The sequence below is a fragment of the Odocoileus virginianus genome, unplaced genomic scaffold (assembly GCF_023699985.2).
Source record: "Odocoileus virginianus isolate 20LAN1187 ecotype Illinois unplaced genomic scaffold, Ovbor_1.2 Unplaced_Contig_261, whole genome shotgun sequence".
Taxonomy (NCBI): domain Eukaryota; kingdom Metazoa; phylum Chordata; class Mammalia; order Artiodactyla; family Cervidae; genus Odocoileus; species Odocoileus virginianus.
Window position 1 is genome coordinate 925 of NW_027224578.1, and position 10,563 is coordinate 11,487.

At 46.8% G+C, this 10,563-nt stretch overlaps 1 long non-coding RNA gene across 1 annotated transcript; it reads right to left on the reverse strand.

Moving 5' to 3' along the window:
- Positions 1–8,037: 8,037 nt before the first annotated feature.
- Positions 8,038–9,812, reverse strand: LOC139034293 (uncharacterized). The gene is made up of 2 exons (XR_011486696.1): positions 9,764–9,812; positions 8,038–9,671 (listed from the first exon to the last, which is right to left on the reverse strand). It is a non-coding gene; the product is annotated as an uncharacterized lncRNA (long non-coding RNA).
- Positions 9,813–10,563: the final 751 nt, after the last annotated feature.

Here is a 10,563-nt window from a genome sequence, read left to right on the forward strand (position 1 = left end):
GAAAAGATGCTCAACATCACTCATTATCAGAGAAATGCAAATCAAAACCACAATGAGGTACCATTATACGCCAGTCAGGATGGCTGCTATCCAAAAGTGTACAAGCAATAAATGCTGGAGAGGGTGTGGAGAAAAGGGAACCCTCTTACACTGTTGGTGGGAATGCAAATTAGTACAGCCACTATGGAAAACAGTGTGGAGATTTCTTAAAAAGCTGGAAATAGAACTGCCATATGACCCAGCAATCCCACTTCTGGGCATACACACCAAGGAAACCAGATCTGAAAGAGACACATGCACCCCAATGTTCATCGCAGCACTGTTTATAATAGCCAGGACATGGAACCAACCCAGATGCCCATCAGCAGACGAATGGATGAGGAAGCTGTGGTACATATACACCATGGAATATTACTCAGCCATTAAAAAGAATTCATTTGAATCAGTTCTAATGAGATGGATGAAACTGGAGCCCATTATACAGAGCGAAGTAAGCCAGAAAGATAAAGACCATTACAGTATACTAACACATATATATGGACTTTAGAAAGATGGTAACGATAACCCTATATGCAAAACAGAAAAAGAGACTCAGATGTATGGAACAGACTTGTGGATTCTGGGAGAAGGCGAGGGTGGGATGTTTCAGGAGAACAGCATTGAAGCATGTATATTATCTAGGGTGAAACGGATAACCAGCTCAGGTTGGGTACATGAGACAAGTGCTCGGGCCTGGTGCACTGGGAAGACCCAGAGGGATCGGGTGGAGAGGGAGGTGGGAGGGGGGACTGGGATGGGGAGTACATGTAAATCCATGGCTAATTCATATCAATGTATAACAAAAACTACTGTAATGATGTAAAGTAATTAGCCTCCAACTAATAAAAATTAAAAAAAAAAAATAAAGAGTGACAGGTGCCAGGAGCTCTGCCGCTGCTGGACACACAAGCCACTCAGATCTTTAGGCAGAAAAGGCGTGAACACCGGGCTGTGCTGTGCTCAGGGGCTTCAGGCGTGTCTGATCTGCGATCCTACGGACTATAGCCTCCAGTCTCCTCTGTCCATGGGATTCTCCAGGCAAGAATACCAGAGTGGGTTGCCATGCCCTCCTCCAGGGGATCTTCCTGATCCAGGGATCGACTGGGTCACCTGCTTTGAAGGCGGATACTTTACCACTGAGCCAAGATACACGTTTCATCATGAACATTGTCATTTGCAAATGGGAAAAACCTGCGATTCCAAGACATCCCAGCAACTTGTTCAAAGTCACCCAGTAGGTGAGTGACGGAGCCAGTTTTTAAACACGGCTCTACCTGTCAGGGAGGTTGGGGCCCTGATCAAACATATCCTTGGCTGGGACACAGACATATCTTCACGGAGCACTACTTTAACACGCATATAGGGGCAAGGAAATGTTAAATGACTTACATTATTACTGTTAAATGATGTACACTTGATTAACCCTATGAAGGATTATTGTGATGATCAACTGTTTGATGGTTAAAAAGCCCTCAAAATGGTGCCACATATTGTAAACTTGTGTGATTATCAATGATCATACTAAAACAAGCATGGACATATTATAGTATAGAATGCAAAATGTATATAAATTGTCTTAATTTTTAAAAAAGGACAAAAAAATCTGGTTTGAGCTGCAACCAGCTGTTCTGGGCTTCCTCACCAACCTCCAAGGATTCAAACACCTGGTTCTCTGATTTTGGGGGCATTTTGAAGGGAAAATTTGGTAATTCTATCACCTCTCTTTCTCTTATAATCTGAATTCACCCTAGAGCTGTCCTACTCTTACGCACATTAACACTGACTTCTCAACTAAAATTTAAGCTTTGGAGAGCTGGAACCCTGTTACACATTTTCTCCCAGAACTCAGCAGACCACACATAGTAGGTGCTGGACATCTGTGAATGGAGAAGTCAACACCTAGGGTTTACTGCAGGAACACCCTAGAACCACACTTATCACGACTAGGAAACAAGTCATCCCTGAATCTTATGATGAGTGCTTGCTCCTCATCACCATATGCAGCCCGTTTGGCCAAGATCTGTTGGATGGAGCAGCTGTCTCAAGAAGCTACAATCTGGATGTCATAGCAGCCTGGCTTGGGAAATTCTCATCAGCAGTAAGGTGTTTTTAAACTATTCCCAGTGACTGGATTTCTGTCTGATCAGAATCATATTCTTTTAAGGGGTGTGCAAAGTATCCAGCGAATTCAGAACCAGACACTTCCATGGTCTGAAATACAAGTAATTCACAATAATACAAGCAATGGAATGGGCAGACACTCATTTCCACTTAACTGGACAGAAGAGAGAGTAGCATATGGCCCCAGGGATTCAGCAAACTAGGGTGCCTTGAATCCTTCCTCTGTGTGAGACCTGTGCTGGCTTCATTCCTCTCTGGGTCCTCATTTCCTATTAATCAGCATCACCAAGAAGCAAAGGCAACTTTCTAATGGAAGTCTCTACTCTTCTTTCCTAGAAGTCTTGCTTCCACTGCTCTAAGATCAGCCGTCTGTCCCTCGCCCAAATCCCCTTTCCAAACACACTCCTGATGAAGCATTTTCCTACATCCACTTCAGTCGTCCTCCTTGTCCTTGGCTTCTGCACCTGCAGTTTCAGCCAACCAGGGATGGAAAACATTCAGGGAAAAAATTATTCCAGGACGTTCCAAAAAGCAAAAGCTGAATTTGAAGCACACAGGCAACTATTTCCCTAGCGTTTACATTGTCTTTACAACTATTTACATAGCATTTACACTGTTAGGTATTATAAACAATCTATCTAGAGATGATTTAAAGTATATGGGAGGATCACATTGGCTATATGCAATTACACTATTTTTCACATGAGATTCTGCAGATCTCAGGTTCTGTGCTAAGTCCTGAAACCAAACCCGGCAGACACCTGGGGACCATTGACTTCACTGTCTGGTACATTCATCTACTCCACCATCACTCACGGGGTGGTCACGGTGCTAGTCACTTGCAAGAAAGGAGAGAATGCGCATGTCCACATACTGAAGGGGTCCACTGCCCCCGGAGGGACAGGCAGCCAGGAGGCATCTGACCCAGCCCAGAGCATTCTCAAGTGATGGACAGCCCCTCCCTGTCCTCCCCAGCCCACAGCTCAAGGTGTCCTTCTCAGCACCTGGAAAGTGGGGAAATGCAGGCCACCAGGGACCCAACCATTGCACTTGGCAGACTGGCTGCAGAGTCCGTCTCCCGTGGCCTTCGCAGTCACCAAAGCCTCGGCGCTCTGAGCAGGCTGCCCCTGCAGATCCCGTAAAGGGGGATTTGGAGCAAACGCACCACGATCAGCCCCGAGAATAGGGAGCTGTTCAGTCTGTGCCATCATAGTGCCTGGCACACCGTCTGGAAAGAGAACCTTCGGCAGGGGAGGGCTGCCTCTGCAGAGCCCTGCCACTCACTGTGTGAGACTCTGAGCCTCAGTTTCATCTTTGCCAAGATTATGGACAATGTGTCTCCCTCCCTAAAGAGCTGTTATTAGACTAACTGATTAATGAGTGTAGTTGAGGTCCCGAGTAAAACATTCAGCACTTTGTGAAATGAACTGCATCACAAACAACAAACAGACTCAACTCCACTTTGCCCCAGCCCATAAGTTCTTCATCTAGGTGCACAGCAGAGTGAATCCCAGTAAATATTTGTGTGCCCACTGAATTCAAAGGACGTAAGAAAGAGGATCTAATGTTTGTTTTGTGATGCGAGAGTGTTCTACATGATTTGTGACCTCATGAAATCTTAGGATAAAGAGGTCTTCTATCCAGTTTACAAAGAAACTGAGGCACAGAAAAATTAAGAAAGTCTCACAGCTTCCCAAGGGTCATGCTAAGTTACTGCAGTCGTGTCCAGCTCTTTGCGACCCTGTGGACTGTAGCCCGCCAGGCTCTTCTGTCCTTGCGAGTCTCCAGGCAAGAATACTGGAGTGGGTTGCCGTGCCCTCCTCCAGGGGATCTTCCTGACCCAGGGATCAAACCTGCATCTCTTATGTCTCCTGCATTGGCAGGCAGGTTCTTTACCACTAGCGCCACCTGGGAAGCCCAAGGATAGGGTTAAATATGAAGCCAGGACTGCTGGTTCCAAAGCTAGATGGCTTGTCCACAGAACCCCACCAAGTGTCGAGATGGAGGAAGGAGTGAGATATCATCCAGGCCCCATCAGAGCAGTGAGGCACCTACTTCGGGGCCAGGCTCAGTGGGGCTCTGGAGTTGTCTGGGATAGCTAGCTGACTGACACCTCTGCATGGTCGGTCTTACCTAGTCATTCAGACAGCTGGAAATGCCAGTCAAGATACTCTAAGGTCAGGCTGCTGACTCCGCACAAAGGCTCAGGCATACTAAGGGCCTGGATTCGGCGTATGTCCAAATTTCAGGAGGCTCAGCTGAGCAGGAGAGCAGGCAGTGAATGAGGCTGACAGAAGATGTAGACTGAGCCTGAGGCCGCTGCTCCCAGGGGTGTGGCAGACACCAGTGCCCGATTCCCTTGGGAGGCCCTTTGACACTCAGAGGGGTCCCAAAGACTTCCTCCCATTCCCCTCCCTCTGATTCAGCTGTTCCCTCTCCCCGCCTTCCCCCAGGGCTGTGCTCTCCTACTACCTGCCAGAAGCACAGAAGGATTAAGTCATCCCTTTGGGCGATTTGGTGCTAATACCCAGAAATATGTTTTTTATTGCTCAGGCACAAGATTAGTGACTCTGACCACACATCTGCTCCCTTGGCCCCACCCCAGGCTCCTCCCTACAATTGAGCTGGCTGTGTTGATAACTCTTTTGGCTCAACTTCCTGCATCCACATGTGCATAGGATGCCAAGAGGAACTCTTGAGGGCCAAGGGGAAAAAAAAAAAACAAAAAACCTGCTCAGCCCTTCTCAGACCTGGGCAGTGGGGAAATGTAAGGCAGCTGGCGGTCACCCAACCCCTACACTTTGCATTGTCTGAGCCTCTCCAACCAGGACCTGTTCTGGGCTACCTCTGCTCAGAACAGCAGTAGCTCAAGGCCATCTGAAGAAGTGGGGAGAGACGGAGGCAAGGGGCATCTTCCTGCTGAGAGACCGAGGCACACAGGCGTTTTCCCACTGGGCTATGACCTCCACAAGTGTAGGGGGGATGACCCCATTCCCCAGCATGCTGGACAGTGTCTGCCAGCCAAATACTTCCAGAGGGTTTTGTGCCAGGCACTGCAGTAAGCCCTGTTAACAGATTAATCTGTTTAGTCTCACAAGCACTTGATGTATTCCTGTCAATTTGCTTGAGGTGGCTCAGACAGTAAAGAATCTGCCTGCAATGTAGGAGACCCGGGTTTGATCCCTGGGTCGGGAAGATCCCCTGGAGAAGGAAATGGCTACCCACTCCAGTATTCTTACCTGGAGAATTTCATGGACAGAGGAGCCTGGTGGGCTATAGTCCATGGGGTCGCAAAGAGTCAGACACAACTGAGCGACTAACACTTGTTACCTTAGTATCAATGCGATCCCCCATTCTACAGGAAAGGAAACTGAGGCACAAAGAAATAAATCACTTTAAGTCACACCAAGTTGAGTACTTTAACTCCAGTGGTCTCAATATACTTGAGATACATTTTCTTCTACTTTGAAAGAATGACCAAGAATTCAAAAATTCCCAAGAGAATGGTGGTTACTTTCCTTCAACTTTCTCTAAACATCACAAAAATAAGCCCTGGAGGACAGAATGGTGAAGGTGTGAGAGACAAAAGCAGCTCACTTTTACCTGATGAATGGCTTTTAGGCTTTTGAAGGTATGAACTAATAGGATTTTAAAAAGACATTCACACTATCACTTTAAACTATGACCCTTTTAATCAAACCACACCTGCCCTCATCTGCACTTCCAATTTGCATTTACTTTAAAATAAATCCTATAATTAACTTATAACCATTTTATTTTTGCATTGTATGGGGGGGTTAAAAGAGCTAATTTATAAAAGATAAACATCTTAAAATGCATTGTCATCTTTTTGCCACCTTGTTTCTGCACACTTTTGCATCTTTAAATTCACTGGGTTAATTCCACTGGGATATCCTGATTATTCCCTGCTGAGACTGCCTTTCTGTTCCCAGGGTGGAGCTGGGGGGAGGGCAGGACAAAGGCGGGGTGGAAGGTGGCTAAGAATTAGTTCAATTCAGTTCAGTCAGTTCAGTTGCTCAGCTCATTCGTGTCCAGCTCATTCGTGTCCGACTCTTTCCGACCCCATGAATCGCAGCATGCCAGGCCGCCCTGTCCGTCACCAACTCCTGGAGTTTACTCAAACTCATGTCCATCAAGTCTGTGATACCATCCAGCCATCTCATCCTCTGCTGTCCCCATTCTCCTCCTGCCTCCAATCCCTCCCAGCATCAGGGTCTTTTCCAATGAGTCAACTCTTCCCATGAGGTGGCCAAAGCACTGGAGTTTCAGCTTCAGCATCAGTCCTTCCAATGAACACCCAGGACTGATCTCCTTTAGGATGGACTGGTTGGATCTCCTTGCAGTCCAAGGGACTGTCAAGAGTCTTCTCCAACACCACAGTTCAAAAGCATCAATTCTTTGGCACTCAGATTTATTCACAGTCTAACTCTCACATCCATACATGACCAATGGAAAAACCACAGCCTTGAATGGACGGACCTTTGTTGGCAAAGTATTGTCTCTGCTTTTTAATACGCTATCTAGGTTGGTCATAACTTTCCTTCCAAGGAGTAAGCGTCTTCTAATTTCATGGTTGCAATCACCATCTGCAGTGATTTTGGAGCCCCCAAAAATAAAGTCTGACACTGTTTCCACTGTTTCCCCATCTATTTCCCATGAAGTGATGGGACCAGATGCCATGATCTTAGTTTTCTGAATGTTGAGTTTTAAGCCAACTTTTTCACTCTCCTCTTTCACTTTCATCAAGAGGCTTTTTAGTTCCTCTTCACTTTCTGCCATAAGGGTGGTGTCATCTGCATATCTGAGGTTATTGATATTTCTCCCAGCAATCTTGATTCCAGCTTGTGTTTCCTCCAGCCCAGTTTCTCATGATGTACTCTGCATTTAAGTTAAATAAGCAGGGTGATAATATACAGCCTTGACGTATTCCTTTTCCTATTTGGAACCAGTCTGTTGTTCCATGTCCAGTTCTAACTGTTGCTTCCTGACCTACATACAGGTTTTTCAAGAGGCAGGTCAGGTGGTCTGGTATTCCCATCTCTTTCAGAATTTCCACAGTTTATTGGAATCACACAGTCAAAGGCTTTGGCATAGTCAATAAAGCAGAAACAGATATTTTTTCTGGAACTTTCTTGCTTTTCCAATGATCCAGTGGATGTTGGCAATTTGATCTCTGGTTCCTCTGCCTTTTCTAAAACCAGCTTGAACATCTGGAAGTTCACGGTTCACGTATTGCTGAAGCCTGGCTTGGAGAATTTTGAGCATCACTTTACTAGCGTGTGAGATGAGTGCAATTGTGCGGTGGTTTGAGCATTCTTTGCGATTGCCTTTCTTTGGGATTTGGAATGAAAACTGACCTTTTCCAGTCCTGTGGCCATTGCTGAGTTTTCCAAATTTGTTGGCATATTGAGTGCAGCACTTTCACAGCATCATTTTTCAGGATTTGAAATAGCTCAACTGGAATTCCATCACCTCCACTAGCTTTGTTCATAGTGATGCTTCCTAAGGCCCACTTGACTTCACATTCCAGGATGTCTGACTCTAGGTGAGTGATCACACCATTGTGATTATCTGGGTCATGAAGATCTTTTTTGTACAGTTCTTCTGTGTATTCTTGCCACCTCTTCTTGATATCTTCTGCTTCTATTAGGTCCATACCATTTCCGTCCTTTATCGAGCTCATCTTTGCATGAAATGTTCCCTTGGTATCTCTAATTTTCTTGAAGAGATCTCTAGTCTTTCCCATTCTGTGTTTTCCTCTATTTCTTCACATTGATCGCTGAGGAAGGCTTTCTTACCTTTCCTTGCTATTCTTTGGAACTCTGCATTCACATGCTTATATCTTTCCTTTTCTCCTTTGCTTTTCACTTCTCTTCTTTTCACAGCTATTTGTAAGGCTCCTCACACAGCCATTTTGCTTTTTTGCATTTCTTTTCCTTGGGGATGGTCTTGATTCCTGTCTCCTGTACAATGTCACAAACCTCTGTCCATAGTTCATCAGGCACTCTGTCTATCAGATCTAGTCCCTTAAATCTATTTCTCACTTCCACTGTATAATCATAAGGGATTTGATTTAGGTCATACCTGAATGGTCTAGTGGTTTTCCCTACTTTCTTCAATTTAAGTCTGAATTTTGCAATAAGGAGTTCATGATCTGAGCCACAGTCAGATCCTGCTCTTGTTTTTGCTACTGTATAGAGCTAAGAATTAAGTTTATTCCAAATCACTGATCCTGAGAAGCTATTATCTTCATTAAAGTGAATTCAAGCAGTACTTTTGCCCACTTAGTGTCTAACAGCAATAAACCAGACGTCCATCCTCCCAAAACTGGGTACTTGTTTCAATGAAATAGTTGAGTTGACTTAGGGTGGATTTTGGTGGGGGCAGTTTAACACCAAGCCTTTACAAAGCATGCCCTTCTAGCTACCAGTTCCCAAAGTTACAAAACTAGAAATTATTATCAGCTAACTGGCTGGCAGGGGCTGGAGATTCAAACATGCTCTACAATCTGAAACAATGGTCACTGCCCTGAGGCACAGCTTTTTTTTAAGAACACCCAATGCAGAACAGATTAGAGGGTTCCAGCCCAGGAGGAAAGTGGTGTGGAGAAGAAGAAGTCCAACAGGGCTACAGCAAGCAGAGTTAACCCAGATCTCAGGATGAACCCAAATAGGGAGGAAGAGAGGATTCTAAGTGATGAAATCCACAAGCTGCCTCCATGAAACCAAGTTTGAGAAAGCTGCCTCTTCACTAAGAGAATAGGAGAGACAATCAACCTCAGTGCCAGCTACCCAGAGAATCTGAAGACTGAACTAACTCCATTCCACATGCCTCCCTCTTCCTGATCTGGAGATGCTTGATCTCCCCAACACAACTGCACCTTGCCCACATCTCCCTAGACCCCCACCCTCCTGCGTCTATGTCCAAAAACACTGGAAAACTGGGGGCTCCATTCTCCCAAGACAAGCCGAAGGTTGGGCCCTTTGCTGATGCCGCCTGTGCTGATGGAACTAGCAGACCAGGACTGTGCCTTGCAGTCCCATTGGGTAAATAAACCTGCAACTAGAACAGCAGCATGTGGAGGTCACACTGCAGGAGGCACTGCATCAGTGGACAGCCACCCAAACCTGGAATTTTCGCAGTGAAGACAGCAGAAAAGACAGACCCTTTTGTTTCCCTTCTGGGAAAGAGGGGGGAAACTGAGGCCTTGGGGCTCACAGGGACCTGCCTCAGATCACACAGCTAGTTAGTGACCAAAAAGATAGCCTAGCTGTCCTGATTCCTATGTGGTAGGAATCCCCCCACATCTTTAATTTTAGAATCCCCAAGTATGCCATTACTAATAGGGTAGTCACTGGAGTTGAAATAACAGCAACAGTAATGACATTAAGAAGAAAAAGAAAAATCTGAAAATGTGGAGAAAGTTACTTTTTCCTCTCTTCTGAAGCCCAAAGTCAGCCAAGTTCCTTGAGATCAGGATGGAGGCAGATCTAAAAGAATTAAGCAAATTAAAAGTGAATTAAGTTTCTTTCAAGAGGCAGGAGGGAGGAAGAAGCGCCCAGACCCCGGCGGCGGTACTCACTGGCGCTCTCTCTGCAGGTAATGGACCGGAGCAGGCACCCAGGTGGAGCTCGGTGCCCTGGTATATATAGGGAAGGTGTTGCGCAAAAAGGCCGGCGGCAGCTGCAGCCATCACGCCCCTCGCACATTCCAGGACCGCCTGCTGCCGCCGCCCGGGCACTGCCTACCTGCCTGTTTAATGAGCCCATCGTGACCTAGCCGGCTACGCCGCCGAGGAAAGAGGCGGCCAGGCTTGGGAGCGAGATCTCAGACGGCGCCCCCCGCGCCGGCTCCGCGGCGAATGCCCCCGCGCCCGGTAGGCAGGGGGCCCTTGCGCCCTGAGCCCCGCCTTGTCACCGGCCCCAAGATCCCAGCCAGGGCGACCTAGCTCGTCTTCCCCAGCTTTCTCCTCCCCAAGAACCTGAATCCTCTAGTTTAGCTGCTCTGAGACCAAAAATGTCAGTGACGTTGAGACTTTAGAAGCCAACTGGAAACTCAGGGACAAATCCTTCCAGAACAAAGCCAGGATTGTTTGGTCTCAGGCTCGGAGATGCTTTCTGTCCTGGTAGCTTGGACAGTCAGACACTTGGCCAGCTGGAGCCCTGGGTCTGCGACAGGCTGAGAAAATCGCAGGGCTGCTCACCACCAGATCCTCCCACCTGCCTGTCCCGGCTTGGGCAAAACTTGACCCTTCTGCTCTGCCCTGTATTCCTGGTGTGGCCACATGTTTCTCCATCCTGGCTTTGAGGAGACCTGTCCCAGGGAGACCCCATCACGATGCTGATCGAAGTAACAGCCCAGTTACCTGTGGAGCAAACATTT